Source organism: Bison bison, unplaced genomic scaffold (genome assembly GCF_000754665.1).
Source record: "Bison bison bison isolate TAMUID 2011002044 unplaced genomic scaffold, Bison_UMD1.0 scf7180017864491, whole genome shotgun sequence".
Classification (NCBI taxonomy): domain Eukaryota; kingdom Metazoa; phylum Chordata; class Mammalia; order Artiodactyla; family Bovidae; genus Bison; species Bison bison.
In genome coordinates, this window is record NW_011495050.1 from 20,884,594 (window position 1) to 20,900,602 (window position 16,009).

A 16,009-nucleotide genomic window follows, 5' to 3' on the forward strand; every position below is an offset into this window, starting at 1 on the left:
GGGCCGCCTCCGGGAGGGGCGGAGGCCTCGCGGCGCGACAGGTGCGGGCGGCCCCGGGAGGGCGGGTTCGAACGCTTCTTTTGTTGCTCGTTTGAGCAACAGACCTGGGCGCGAGCTGAGTCACGGCGATGGCTTGGTGCGTGGCCGCGTGGCCCCGCGGGGAGGAGCGTCCCTTTCCTGCGGCTGGCTTGTCTCACGAGGCCGCTAAAGGGACAAAAGCCAGGGGACGGCGGCAGCTATACTACAGAGCCCTTTACAGGGTCACTCCGGCACTCACACAGCCCTGAGCAGGAGCCACTGTCCGCATCCCTCCCCCTAGGATGCCCCTCCTAGGGGATCCTGATGTTGAGGTTTGAGGCAGAACTTGGAGTGACAGGTTCCAGGAAGGTTCCTCTAGAGCTGTCCCCACACCTGCCTGAAATATGCGGTGCTGGCTGAGAGGGCGGGCCTGGGGTTACCTGGAGGATTTGTGAAAATGCACGTTCCCTGGCTTTCTTCACGGAGCATGGGATCCAACCGAACCTGGTAAAGCCGTGGAATCTGCATTTTAACAAGAGCTCTCATGTTTTCTCAGCATCCCTTTGAATGTCTGCTTTTGAGGACGTTCCCCTGAGCATAGATGCCGCTGAATGATCTTGTTTTCCTAGTAGGCACAACTAGATGCTGGTAGAAAAGGGAGCCAAGTGACGGTCACCAGGTCCCCACGCCTGTGTTTAATTTATGAGCACAGGCCAGACTTGCGTTGCAGCCTTCCTTAGGGAGCTTCTGAACCCTTCTTTTCTACTTTGGTGGTATTGAGTATGTCCGGAAATAAGCAGCATCAGCTGGCACTGTCAGATGGCTTGATTTTCATAGGATGACACTCCAGCATGGCATGTGGATTTGAGTATATGCACTGTAGCTTAAGCCTATCTGCCACTAATGAGCCTGAGCCCCCAGAAGAGTCTGTTATGACTAATGTCAACTCGAATGGCTTTTATGTAATCTCTACTTTAAAGGCTGCAAGTCTGTCAAAAGAAGATAGAGAAAAAATTCACTGTAAATTAGGTTTAAGAACAAATTTTCTCTCTTTGCTTGGCAAATGTCATCTTATCCTGTTAACTGCTCCTAATGAAAAAAATGAGTGGATATTATATTTTCAACAATTGGTTTGAAGTGAGTACACAAGACTCTGAATTCAGATGGCCTTGGCTTAAATCTCAGCTTTTCCACTTACTGGTTGGTGACCATAGGGAAGTTCTTACCTCTTTGTGCCTCAGTTTATCTGAAACATGTAGGTGTAAATATTTATTTTACATTGACTATAACCAGCTATTGTAAGAAGAGATTTGCATGTGTTATTCATGTAATTTCCACTTTACCAATGAGGAAACTGAGGCTCAGGGCGACTGTGTACCTGTATGGCCCTATCTCCCTCTAGGCCGGTTCCCACCAGCCCCTGCTCTTGACCATGCCTCCTCCTGCCTTCTTGATCCTGGTTGGCTGTCAGATGTTAGCCAGGCACATTCTCATGGGAGCATCATAATAACTGTCAGTGTTTTGAGCAGTCAGTTCCTATGTACCACAAACTAATGTAAACACATCACTAGAATTAATTCTTACCATCCCCCCAAGAGAAGGGAACTAGTATTATCATCTCCAGTTCTCAGGGGAAGAAACTGAAACAGAGATACTGAAAGACTTAACCCAGGACCACAGTGCTAGGAAGGGGCAAAGCCAGATTAAAACATGGTACTCTGGCTCCCAGGCCTGGGTACCAACCCGCTGCACTGTGCTTCCCGTGTATGGACTACCTAGAAAGAAAGAGGGAGGCTCCCCATTCTCCTGACCCATCAATGCAGTAATGCTGGGATTTTTTTCCTTCCCATCAGCACCCTACCTCTGGGAGCAGAGGCTCCCTTCTATTGGAGATCTTGTGACTCTGCTGGGCCTTGGAAAATTGGTGTGTATGCGGGTCATTTAGAGGGGCTTTGCAAAAGACCTGAATACAAGCAAGCATCTGATTGATCTGCTGGTGATATGCAGGCAGCTTTCAGCAGAGGCGTGGACGCTGACGTGGCTCCCTGCCCAGGTGCTGGCAGGGCTGCCTGCAAGGAAATGGTTTGCAAGCTCACCCTCACCTGTTGACTGGTCTTCCACGTGGCAGCTGGGCACTGACCACTACATAAGTGGCCTCTCTTGTCACACTGAGCTGGAAACATGGACGGTAAAGGCATGAAGTCTAACTCATAAACGAGGAGCATTGTATTGGAAACTGGAGGAAAGGCGGTCCTTCTTATAAAGTGGCAGAGAACTTGGCTGAACTGGGTTCTCGTATTTTGTGAAGGTAGAACGTGTGAGCCATGTAATTGTGTGTTTAGCTGTGGAGATTTCTAAGCAAAGTGTTGAAGGAGCAGCTTGTCTTTTCCTGAATCCTGAGAGTAAAATGCAAAAGGAGAGAGATGAACTGAAGAAAGAGTTGTTAAGCCGAAAAGAATCAGAACTCGGAGATTTGGAAAATTCTGTCTGCTATTTTGCAAAAAAAATGAGAAAGCTTGCTCTGAATAGAACACTAAGAGTGTGGCTGAGCAGCCGCTTCATAAAGAGATCCTGGGTGTGACCACAGAGCTGATCAGTCCTCAAGGGAAGCCAGGAGATGGGACTGTACCGGCAGACATGCTGCTGGTTTGAACAAAACCGAACAGAGAAAGCAAGACTTGGTTCAGTTTTTCTATTTCAGATTCAGTGCTCCCATTTCATTTAGTTTGTTTTCCAATTTCTCCATCTCTTCTTCTCTTTTTTTTTAATGTTCTTTCTCAAGCCTTTGTCAAGCATAGTAGAAAAACTTTGTGTGTGTGTGTGTGTGTGTGTGTGTGTGTGTGTGTATTTAGTATAGGGCTTCCCTGGTGACTCAGATGGTAAAGAATCCATCTGTAATGAAGGAAACGTGGGTTCGATCCCTGGGTTGGGGAGATCCCCTGGAAAAGGGAAAAGCTACCCGCTCCAGTATTCTTGCCTGGAGAATTCCATGGACAGAGGAACCTGGCAGGCTATAGTCCATGGGGTTGCAAAGAGTCAGACACAACTGAGCGACTAAACACAACTAAGCACACATATCTAGAATGTATAATATGTATATATTTTAGAGAGCTTATGAACTTTTGCCTAACTAAAATTTTTCTGACATTTTGATTCCACTTGTTTGACCTAGTATGAGTAGAATGTTAGATTTCTAATTTAAAAAAAAAATAGATATGCAACAAGCAACAAAGGTTTACTGTATAACACAGGGAACTATAGTCAATATCTTGTCACTGCTAAGTCGCTTCAGTCGTGTCCGACTCTGTGCGACCCCATAGACGGCAGCCCACTAGGCTCCTCTGTCCCTGGGATTCTCCAGGCAAGAATACTGGAGTGGGTTGCCATTTCCTTCTCCAATGCATGAAAGTAAAAAGTGAAAGTGAAATCGCTCACTCGTACCCAACTCTTAGCAACCCCATGGACTGCAGCCTACCAGGCTCCTCCGTCCATGGGATTTTCCAGGCAAAAGTACTGGAGTGGGGTGCCATTGCCTTCTCCGCAATATCTTGTAGTAACCTGTAATGGAAAGTAGTTTGAAAATAATATAAGTGCATATGTATAACTGAATCACCTTGCTGTGTACCTGAAACATTGTAAGTCAGCTATGCTTCTATATATATATATAAAGAATTAAAAAGAGAGAGAAGGCAAGACAGAAAGAAAGAAGATGGTCAGACTTCTTGGGTTCTATAAACCCTGATGATAGAGCTCTTTGGTTACACGTTTCCACTGCTCTTCAAGGAAAGGGAAGAAACACCCTGATGGCGATTTGGAGATTATCAGACCACCACCTAGGGTTTAACAGGGCAGAAAGCCTGAGAGAGACCCCACCTCCACTTGGCACAGCTGCAGAGGCGGGACTACTGTCCCAGGGAGTCTGGACAGGCAGAGCATTGAGCCAAAGAGGACTACTCTTGAGCCTTAAGATCTGTGGTATTTACCTTGCTTGGTTTGGGGCTTGCCTGGGACCTATCACCCTTCCTTCTTTTCTGTTCTCCTTTTGGAAACAGGAATGCCTATCCTGTGCCTGTCTCACTATTGTATTCTGGAAACATGAAACTTTTCTGGTTTTCCAGGTTCACAGCTATGGAGGAATTTGCCCTAGGATTAATTATATCTCAAAACTCACTAACATCTGATATTTAGGTGAGACTGGACCTTAGAGTTGATGAGGGATGAAGTTAAGACTGTTGCGATTTAGGGTGGAATGAATATATTTTGCATGTGAGGAAGTGAATTTGGGAGGATAAGGATGGAATGCTATGGAGTGAATTGTGTCCCACCAATATGATAGTATGGACATGGGGGCTTGGAGAGGTAGTTAGGTTTAGATGAGGTCATGAGTTCCCACCATCATGAATTACTCTCCTTAATGGAAGAGACCAGAGAGCTCACTTTCTCTCTCTCTGTCTGCCATGTGAGGGCACAGTGAGAAGGTGCCATCTGCAAGCCAGGAAGGTCTGTCACCAGACACCAACCCTGCTGGCACCTTGATTTTGAGCTTCAAGCCTCTAAAAATGCAAGGAAATAAATTTCTGTTGTCTAAGCCACCTGGTGGTCTATGGTGTTTTGTCGTGGTGGCTCAAGCTCACCAAGACACTTCTCAAATAAAAACTCTGAACCCTCTGAGGCAGCAAGGATGCCTCCAACAGTCTTGCACAAAGAACTGAGGCAGGGGGTGTGTGTATTTGGTGGGGGCGGGCTGTGAAAGGGGATGAAATGCACAAAGGATCCCAGTTCGAGGCACAGATTGTCTGGACTCTGACCACACCCCAGGGTTCCCTGGTAGCTCAGCTGGTAAAGAATCTGCCTACAATGCAGGAGACTCCAGTTCAATTCCTGGGTCAGGAAGATCCCCTGGAAAAGGGATAGGCTACCCCCTCTAGTATTCTTGGGCTTCCCTGGTGGCTCAGATGGTAAAACATCCGCCTACAATGAGGGAGACTTGGGTTCGGTCCCTGGGTGGGGAAGATCCCCTGGAGGCGGGCATGACAACCCACTCCAGTATTCTCGCATGGAGAATCCCCATGGACAGAGGAGCTTGGCAGGCTGCAGTCCACGGGGTCGAAAGGAGTCCGACACGACTGAGTGACTAAGCACACTACCACACCTCAGGCACCACTGAGCAGAACTCCATCCTGGAGTCACACTGCCCCCGGCCCAAAGATAACCAGGGAAACTGTTGCTCTGGCTGCCTGTTGACAGCCTTGCTTCTCAAAGCTACCTGCAAGGGCCGAGGATGACCACTGCCCCCACCCTATTAAGGCGGCAGCTGCACCTGTGAGCCGGGAGGCTGTGTGCCCAGAGCAGACTGTTTCCTTCGCTTAAGTCTGCAGGCCTGGACTTGGGCCAAGCATGGAGGTGCATCTCCCAGTCCCAGACTCCGTCGCCTCTCCAAGCCTCTCCCTGCCCCTTTCCAAGGCCCACCCAGCCTCCGGGCAGCACTGCCAGGAAGAGGGAAAGCTGATCTGGGTTTCACTTCCACTGGAGGAGACGTGAATAAACAGGAACAATCGGCTCCCAGGCCATCAGCATCCACTGCAGATGCCCAGCCACCCAGACCACCTCTCCCTTCCCTGCTGCCCACAGCTTTCGAAAGAGCACCGACATCCGGACCCAGCCCTGAGTTCCTCATTTCATTGCCTGGGATTCTGCCTGGGCTTTGGCTTTTGTAGATTCCCAGCTGATTCCAACATTCAGCCAGGCCTGAGCTCTACCACCCTTGGGATCCATATTGCCTTCATCTGTGAGATGGAGTTCATGGTACCTTCTAAAGAGGATGTTGTGAGGCCAAGTGTGAGAGGGCCTGGGCAGGGAGGCCTGGAGAGGGAAGGGAATCACTCATCAAGGGCAAGGGCACCCTTGGCCAGTGCCAGGCGCCATGCTAGATGTGGGCTCTTCTGCAAGACCACTCGGCCAGCTCCCCAAGGGAGCTCTGCTGCTGCTGCTGCTGCTGCTAAGTCGCTTCAGTCGTGTCCGACTCTGTGCGACCCCAGAGATGGCAGCCCACCAGGCTCCCCCGTCCCTGGGATTCTCCAGGCAAGAACACTGGAGTGGGTTGCCATTTCCTTCTCCAATGCATGAAAGTGAAAAGTGAAAGTGAAGTCGCTCAGTCGTGTCCGACTCTGAGCGACCCCATGGACTGCAGCCTTCCAGGCTCCTCCGTCCATGGGATTTTCCAGGCAAGAGTACTGGAGTGGGGTGCCATTGCCTTCTCCGCCAAGGGAGCTCACGTCTGCTCAACTCCTTACTGCTTAGGGAGCCATTCACATCATGAAACAAGGCTGGCACACGGTGGTCCCCAGCAAGTGTATCTTAGATACTCTGACTTTTGTATCAACTTTGAAAGGTAAACCAGAGATTCTTATCTTCCCTGATCCCATAGAAAAAAATGGAGAGTTTAGAGTCAAGGTTCTATCACTAGCTGTGTGTCCCAGAGACACCATTAAAAGAATTTCTCAAAGCCTTTGTTTCTTCATTTGTAAAGTAGGACTTTCTACTAATTCTTTGTTGTGAGGCAGTTCTGAAGAGCTGCCAAGACAGTATGTGAGGGAAACATTTACAGAAACAATCATTCAGTGAGGGAAATTCAGTGAGGATTTAGAGGGGTTAAGTCACACAGCTAGTAAACAGTGAAGCCAGGACCAAAGAGTTTCTGGGCTTTTCCCGCTCCCCGTGTAGAAACACAGGCCCATGTATACTTAAAAAACAAAAACAAACACCAGATTAAGTATCTGGTTATAGAGAGAAAGATTCAGATATTTAGAGAACAAACCCTGGGCCTTGGTTGGCCCCCGAGGCTCACCCAAGGTGGGAGAGTGTTGCAGTGAATTTTGCAGAAAGGAAAAATGAGGCTTTGGATAAATTTTTTTTTCTTTAAGCAGGACTTCGGTGGTGGTGGTTTAGTAGCTAAGTAGTATCTGACTCTTGCAACCCCCTGGACTGTAGCCTGCCAGGTTCCTTTGCCCATGGGGATTCTCCAAGCAAGAATATTGGAGTGGGTTGCCATTTCCTTCTCCCGGGGATCTTCCCGACTGAGGTATCAAACCTGGATATCCTGCATTGCAAGGGAATTCTTTACCTGCTAAGATCCATCTGGGAGAAAACTTAGATAAATGAATAAGCAAAGGATTTTGTTTGTCCAAGATGGAGAGGTTGAGAGGAAACCAAGGTGAAGAAGAGGCAGTTATGTGGGAAAAGCCTTTGCCATCTCTGGAGGGCCCGACGGCCTGAGGGTGGGGCCCTGTGTGGCTAAAGAGCTCAGGTCCCACCCAGGACCACCTGATGGGGGCACCCTAGAAGGTTGTCACCACCAAGCCCCGTTTCCCCGGGGGCTTCTCACCCAGTGCTGGCTCCTGTGCATGAAGCTCTGTCCTGAAGTCCCACAAGAGAAAGGAGGAAGGTCTCTGGAGTTACTGACCACCTGTCCTGGCACCTGTGTTCACGGTGGGCTTAGGTTAGGGGCTCCTCCCCACCCCATCACACGGGTGGGGCTCAGAGATGCTAGGTCACTGGCCACTTCTCAGGGTCCCACCATCCTGCCAACGTCTTGGCCATCCCTCTAGTGCACGGCTGTGTGCCTCCGGCCCTGGAGCCCACGTGTCCACTCTCACTGGGCTCTCTGTGGACTCTGGGGACAGGCTCCATGTGGGGCTGCCTGGCAGGCAGGCTGGCATTACCTAATTGCCGGCCAAGGTCTTTTGTCACCTCATCTCTCCAAGCTGCCTGTCTCCGAAAGCCTCCGTCTCAGACAGACAAATGAGACTTCCGCCTTGTTCTGCCGGAGCTCCAGCAAAAGGAGGAGATCAGAGGCTGTGGTCTTGACAGAGCCGCAGCCAGGATCTGAGGCACAAAGCACTGGGGGACAGTGTGCATCTTTAGCAGGCGACAAAGCCCCAGCCAGTGCCCTACTTTTGGCTGTTAACTTCCCTTGTTGGGCTCTGCCTTCTGCTGTGAGGTGCCTGGGGTCAGCATCTGAGCACTGAGAATCTTTCTTCATCAACTGGCCACCCTAGGGAGATGAGCCCTTGTTAGAGCCAGCACCTGGCATCCTAAAAGCCTCTCCTCCCTCCACAAGGCAGCTGAGTCTGTGCTCAGGGAAGAAGAAAGTGAGCAGCAGAATGCATGCTGGGGCACAGCCTCAAACAGGCGCACTCACCTGGGGGTTTGGAGCCAAGACCCAGTGGCAGGGCTGGTGGGCCCAGCTCAAAAGCAGCCTTCTGCCCCTCTGGGCCCTGGCCTGAGTCTGCAGCACCTGCCTCTGAGTGAAAGGCCCTTGGAGAGGCTGAGGGGTGACCCTGGGCATCTGGCCTCACCCACCCCATCCTGGCCGATAGGTGGGGTGGACAGAGCTGCACAGATGCCTTCCCTGGGCTGTAAGTGTCTCCAGGGCAGGAACTGTGTCCTGCTGGACTTGGCAGCTCCTGGTTAACCTCCAGGTTAGCCAGGCCAGGGCCGAGCACCGTTGTGAGTTAACTCACTAACCTTCACCTCCACCCAAGGGGGTGCTGTGCCCATTTTTCAGGTAGAAAAACTGACTCTCAGAAAGATGAGGTTTATAAAGCTCAGGAATGGGGAGTGAGGACTGGAACCAGGCAGTTTGAGACCCCAATGCTGGGAAAGATTGAGGGCAGGAGGAGATGGGGGCGACAGGATGAGATGGTTGGATGGCATCATCAACTCAATGGATGCAAGTTTGCGCAAACTCTAGGAAATGGTGGAGGACAGGGAAGCCTGGTGTGCTGCAGTCCATGGGGTTGCAAAGAGTCAGGTATGACTGAGCGACTGAACAACAACAGCAAGTCTGACTCCAGAGTCCAAGTTCTTGACCATTATACCATAGTGACTCAATGGATAAATGATGGATGGATGCATGGAGCAATCAGTAAATGGTTTATACAGAGAAAGACACAAAAATCTCCTGTTCGAAAGTATTTCCTCTATGAATAGTTTCAGGGACTTCCCTGGAGGGCCACTGCAGGGGGCGCAGGTTCAATCCCTGGTCAGGGAATTAAGATCCTGTATGCAAAAGAAAAATAAAGTTTCAGGGCCTAGGGATCTGCTACTGGAATGGGTCCCTTTGAGTTCTAGTCTGTGATAGCCTCAGGAAGTGGGGGTAGTGGCAGTGATTGGCTGAGTGCTGTGGCCACTGGGATGACTAGGTGAGGCCTGTGGCCTGGGAAGTAGTCACCCCAGTATGGGAGGAGAGAGGAACAGGGAGTTGGGAGTATTGTTGGTGTCTCAGGGGCTGGGACTTGGGCTCCTCGCTCTGAGCGGGGTTCACGCGGCTGTTCCTCGTACTGCTGTGTGACCCGGTGCGTCACGTGGTCACTGAGAGTCCCAGTGGGGACTCGGTCAGTGGGGATACTAAAAGCTATCGGTTAAATAAGCGGCTCCTGGTAGTGTGTCTGGCACAGAGTAGGTGCCCTGCAAATGGAGCCATTATTGTTGTTATTACATTACCACCAAAAAATAAGTCAGTGATGATGACTACCCCGCTGTTCCTCTGACACATGTTCCCGCTCTGGTGACCCTATTCCCAGTGTCCCAGGCACCCCTCTCTCCCCAGCTCTGCCATCCTCGCCCCTCTGGGGTCTTTCCGGTTGTCTCCAGCCCTTGCTCCTCCCACCTCTGTCCCGGCCTGTTCCCTGCTTCCTGTCACCCAGCCTCGTCCAGTTGGAGAGAGCACATGGCGAAACTGGGTGGGCGAAGCCCCTGGAACACCCACCCGTCCCCATTTCCCACGTTTGTCTGGTGCCAGCTCTTTGCCATCTTGGATCTCCAGCTGCTTCTCACTCCTCACCATCCCCCTCCTTCTCCTCACTTTTCTCTCTCTCCCCATCCTGTGGCTCCCTTCGGCTCTCATTAAGCTCTAATTAAATGATGCAGCGATGGCAGCGGCAACACCCTCTCCCTTCCAGTGTGTTAGTGTTAGTCACTCAGTCATGTCAACTCTTTGAAACCCCATGAACTGTAGCCCTCCACGCTTCTCAGTCTGTCGGATTCTCCACACAAGAATACTAGAGTGGGTTGCCATTCCCTTCTCCAGAGGATCTTCCCAACCCAGGGATCGAACCCGGGTCTCCTGCATTGCAGGTAGATTCTTTACCGACTGAGCTACCAAGTGGTCATCACAGGGTTGTGCACCGCACCCCGGAGGTACGGGGTGAGGAGAGGCCTGGGCCCTGAGGGCAGGGACACACCAGGGGGATTCCTTACGTGGCCACAGCCTGACACCAGAGACAGAGGGAAGGTCTGGGGGCTGGCTGTGCGTCCTGAGATAATTCCGTTTGTCTATCTGTCATCCTGGGACAGAAATCCTCAGCTGTGTCCATCCACGAAGTGGAAGAGGGTACGAGGTTAAGTATCTTAATAAAGATACTTAACAAAGATGAAAGTCCTGGTCACCATCCACTCCACCGAGGACTGGGAATAAAGCCTAGTGTTCAGGGAAGGAGGCCTAGTGGACAAAGCCTCTCATAAACTCTGTCACTGGAACCTCACAACCACCCTATGAGAGAACAGAGAAAACTGGCAACATTAACCCTCTTTGTACAGATGAGGAAACTGAGGTCTTGAGAGTTTCAATGACTTGCCCAGGGCCTAGGCCACAGGACTGATCCCCAAACCATTCTCCCATCGCTTCTGAGTTCCTTTTCATTTTGCACACTCAGCTTCTGACCCACCCATGAGTCACCCAGGGCACCTTCCCAGGTCTGCCCTGGGTGCTGGCATCTTGGAGTCACACAGTAAGGACTGTGGCCACCACAGAGCTCAGCCTCAGGCAGCTCTCACCTGCTCTACAAGCCTTTCTCCACAGCAGGCGCCCTCCCTCTGCTCCCCTTAAGAGCCTTCCAGAATGGCCTTCCTCTGTCATTGCCCCTCCCACATCCCGTGGGCACCCTGGCCTCCTGGACTCCGGCTCTGGGCCCACGCCTGCAGACACACCTGCCCCCACCGCTGTATGTTCTCTCCTCTTCAGTTTTAAGGCTGCAGGAGGTGTCCCCTCTGCTCACTTTTGACCTGTCTCCCTCCTGGCTCTCTAGGCTCTCCTGCTCTGTCAACCATCAAACTTCTTAAAATTTCTAGCCCTTTCCTCTGCCCTGGCTCCCCCAGCCCAGCAGCATGTTGTTGTCTCTCCCTCATTCCTTGCCACCATGTTTTCCCGTGCGACCTGACTTCTTACAACGATGGTCCACACCAGGGTTTGTCAACCTCAGCACTATTGCCATTGGGGGCCAGATATTTCCTTGTTGTGGAGGCAGTTCTGTGTGTTTTCATCAATTTTCTTGGGCTGCCATCACAAAACACTATGGACTGCGTTGCTTAAAAACAGAAATTTATTTCTCGAAGTTCTAGAGGCTGCAAGACCAAGGTCAAAGTCCAGCAATAGTTTCTATTGAGGGCACTCCTCCTGGAGTGCAGACGGCCATCTCCTCTTTGAGCCCTCATGGCCTTTCCTCTGAGTGTGAGGAGAGAGACAGCAAGCTCTCTGATGTCTCTTCTATTAAGGGCACTAATCTCATCAGACCAGGACCCCACCCTCATGACTCATCTAAGGCTAAGCCCAAAAGCTCTCACCCAAATACTGTCACACTGGAGGTTAGGGCTTCAACATATGAATTTCAAAGGGGACCACATTCAGTCCTTTGCAGACAGAGCTGTGGGATGTTTAGCAGCATCCCTGGCATCTACACATACGTGATGCATTCCTTCAGTTTGAAAAGATGGCAAAGGATGTTAGAAGGCTGTAGTGACAGTTATGACATTCCCTCCCCAGTTTTTGCCACATATTCCCTGGAGGACATATCTCCTGATGTTGAAAACCCCCACGTGTAGGTTGCAGCATGTCTGCATGCTCGGTTGTGTCCGACTGTTTGTGACCCCGTGGACTGTAGCCCGCCAGGCTTCTCTGTCCACGGGATTTCCCAAGCAAGAATTCTGGAATGGGTTGCCATTTCCTTCTCTAGGAGATCTTTCTGCCCCAGGGATTGAACCTGTGTCTCCTGCGTCTTCCTGCACTGCCAGGTGGATTTTTACCACTGATCCACGGGGGAAGACTATTTACTTTCTTATCCCAAATCACTCCTCAGTTCACCTGTTTTTCAGTTTCTACTCCTCCCCCACTCTACTGCTTTAGTTAACATTCCTTCTATCCTGTATTGTAAAATCATTGGTGTTCCTGGCACTGAGTCACACTGCTCTAGTGGAATATTTACCACTCCCTACTTTGGAACCTCTCTGGCTCCAGAGGCAGGCCCTGTTAATTCCCCTCGTAATTGCCAGCCTTTCTCCCGCCTTCTTCCTGCAGTGAGAACTGTTTCTACTGTGACTGAAACACTATTCATCTGAACAGCTTCCTTGCAGCTAGGACTGGGTAGTGGGATTTGAGGGAGAGTCTACCTGGAAGAGCTTCTGGGAAAGGTTTACTTTCTGAGAAAGGGGAAGGAGGGACACAAAAAGAAAGCCACATTACTGGTTAAACACAAAATAAAGACATAAATAACTGATGTTAGAGAAGCTGCAGCCATCTTGCAAACATGAGGAAAGCCCAAGAGAAGTCTGACTTATGAGCCACTGAACCAATCCTGGAATTGCCTGTTCCTGGACTTCTTGTGAGAGAATTAATGTTCCTATTATGTAAATCAATGCAGAAGGCAATGGCACCCCACTCCTGTAGTTTTGCCTGGAAAATCCCATGGACGGAGGAGCCTGGTGGGCTGCAGTCCATGGGGTCGCTAGAGTTGGACACGACTGAGCGACTTCCCTTTCACTTTTCACTTTCATGCATTGGAGAAGGAAATGGCAACCCACTCCAGTGTTCTTGCCTGGAGAATCCCAGGGACGGGGGAGCCTGGTGGGCTGCCGTCTCTGGGGTCATACAGAGTCGGACACGACTAAAGCGACTTAGCAGCAGCGGCAGCATGTAAATCAGTTTTAGTCAGCTAATCAAGGAAATTAACCCTGAATATTCATTGGAAGGACTGATGCTGAAGCTGAGGCTCTAATACTTTAGCCCCCTGATGCAAAGAGCTAACTCACTGGAAGAGACCCTGATGCTGGGAGGGATTGGGGACAGGAGGAGAAGGGAACGACAGAAGATGAGATGGTTGGATGCCATCACCAACTCAATGGACATGAGTTTGAGCAAACACCGGGAGATAGAGAAGGACAAGGAAGCCTGGCGTGTGGCAGTCCATGGGGTCGCAAAGGGTCAGACATGACTTGGTGACTGAACAACAGCAAATCTATTACTTGCAGCCAACAGTATCCTGGCTGATACAGCTTCTAAGCGTCTACTTTGTCCTTGTTTTCTAGATGACCCTTTGCATCTTCATCTGAGTCTTCTCCTCTCTCCGCATCAGCAGCAAGTTGATGTTGCAAGTCTCTGTCCTCAGTCACATCATCTCCCAATGTTTCACTGACATCCTAGATGTGATAACTCACAAATCTGAACCCAGTGCTTTCCTTAAGCTTCACACTAAAAACCCAGCTGCCCACTAACCCACAGCCACTTTCTTGTTTCTTTGATTGGTTCCAGTTTCTCCTCTGCCCCTTTAATTTTGAAGCTTCTCAGGGCTCGTTCTTGGGCCCTTTTCTAGCTATACTTTCCCCCTGGTGACTTCATCCATTCATATAACTTTACAGACATTTCTGTATTGAAATCCAAGTTGATACCCAGAGCCCTGAGCTCTTCATTGAGATCTGGACTTGAAAAGACAGTTGCCAATTTGCCACTTACCCTTGGAATGTCACACAGGGCGGCTACACCCACATGCCCAGTAATCATCTCATCCGTCTTCCTTAGACATGGCTCTGTTGTATGTGCTCCAGCTCAGCGACCCCTCACCGTCCTCCTAGACCTGAAGCACAACTGTGCAAGATGCCTCTTTTTCTATCTTGTGTAGTGCAGGAGCCACCAAATCTCTCTGATTTTACCTCCAAAATGCCTGTCTCCTCTGCCCCTTCTCTCACTGCTGCCTTAGTTTCGATTACCGTCGATAGTCCAGTCACCCCCATTGTCTTAGCACCTCCACGCTCACTTCCCTCCAGTTCCATCCTCCACCTTCAAGCAGAGTGATATTTCTAAAGTGCAAATCTTACCATGTCACTTTTCTGCTCAAAATTTCTCATTAATTCACCATTCCCCTCTAGTAGTGATTTTGCAAACTGTTTTTTTAACATAAGGCATCCAACAGATAACAAATTACTGATTGAATAATTTGGGAGGGACATTGAGAGCCTAATCCTCCCTTCCCCCAATCCAAAACACACAGATGCACACACACGCAAGTGCCCACCAGCATATACATACCGGTTCTTGCATTAATTTTGTTTAGACTATAGTCTGCCCTACCTGGGTGTCCGATACGTTCAGGAAGCACCTCTGCCATAGCTCTGGCAACATTCAGTATTGATTGGATACTCTCAAATAACATGCAGCCACATCTTTACAGGATCCATTTCAGGATCCTACTTTGAAAGTCAAAAATCACTTAAGTCATTTTGTGACTGCATGCAATTTAGGGCCCAAATTACCTGTGACTTAGCACTAGCAAGGTTTGTCTTACCTGTCTTGTTAGGACTTGGGGTTTTCTAGCACTTGAGTGTAGACAAAAAAGAGAATTCTTCTGAGCACCCATTACCTCACCCCCCAGTGCTGGCTCAGCAATCGCTGCTGGCTGAACTGGCTAAAGCCAGCTGGGGCTGAGCTGCTGGACTGTAGCAGCAGGCTGGTATGAATAATAGAAACAATGCCTCTTTTCAGGGTCCTGCTCACCAGAGAGGCTCAGGGCACTGTGCACCTATGGAGGGGATGATATTGTCACTGAGCCATGTGGGTCCAGGTTCAAACCCCAGCTCACCCACTTAAGAGGCGTATGACCAAGGCTAGATGACAGTTCTGAGCCTCAATTTCCTCATCTGTGAAATAGGTTGTCGGTAGGACAAGAGCCATGTCTATCAAGAGCCAGGTGCTTTCTAGTTTCTCAATCAATGGTGGTGACAAGGGGACACTGTTCACCAGCTCTTTCCTCATTCCTACCTAGGCTCAGAAGTAGGTGCTTCTGGATTTTAGAACAAGTGAATGGGATGTCTTGATTAATTAACATATCTGCACATCTCTGGTGCAGCCCCTGTAGGTTGCCTATGTCAGATACCCTCACCCTTGAGGTCAGCCACAGCCCCCACAAGGGTAGGGAAGTCTGCTATCTGGAGGGTAGCTTGCTTGGAGTGGGAAGGATTAGGAAACTCAATGGCCACTACATTTAAGCATTCAACCCACAGATGTGTTTTCTGCCACAGTCTTGAATCCCAGACGTAGCTTTTAGAGGGGTGAGTTCAAGCTGCAGGTGAGCATGCCTGCAAGGTGAATGTCAGATGTCCTTATGGTTCTGAGAAACTTTGAGGCTGAGTATGGCATCTGGTCCCATCACTTCATGGGAAATAGATAGGGAAACAGTAGAAACAGTGTCAGACTTTATTTTTGGGGGGCTCCAAAATCACTGCAGATGATGACTGCAGCCATGAAAATAAAAGAGGCTTACTCCTTGGAAGAAAAGTTATGACCAACCTAGATAGCATATTCAAAAGCGGAGACATTACTTTGCCAACAAAGGTCCGTCTAGTCAAGGCTGATTTTTCCAATGGTCATGTATGGATGTGAGAGTTGGACTGTGAAGAAAGCTGAGCACCGAAGAACTGATGCTTTTGAACTGTGGTGTTGGAGAAGACTCTTGAGAGTCCCTTGGACTGCAAGGAGATCCAACCAGTCCATTCTGAAGGAGATCAGCCCTGGGATTTCTTTGGAAGGAATGATGCTAAAGCTGAAACTCCAGTACTTTGGCCACCTCATGTGAAGAGTTGACTCATTGGAAAAGACTCTGATGCTGGGAGGGATTGGGGGCAGGAGGAGAAGGGGACGACAGAGGATGAGATGGCTGGATGGCAT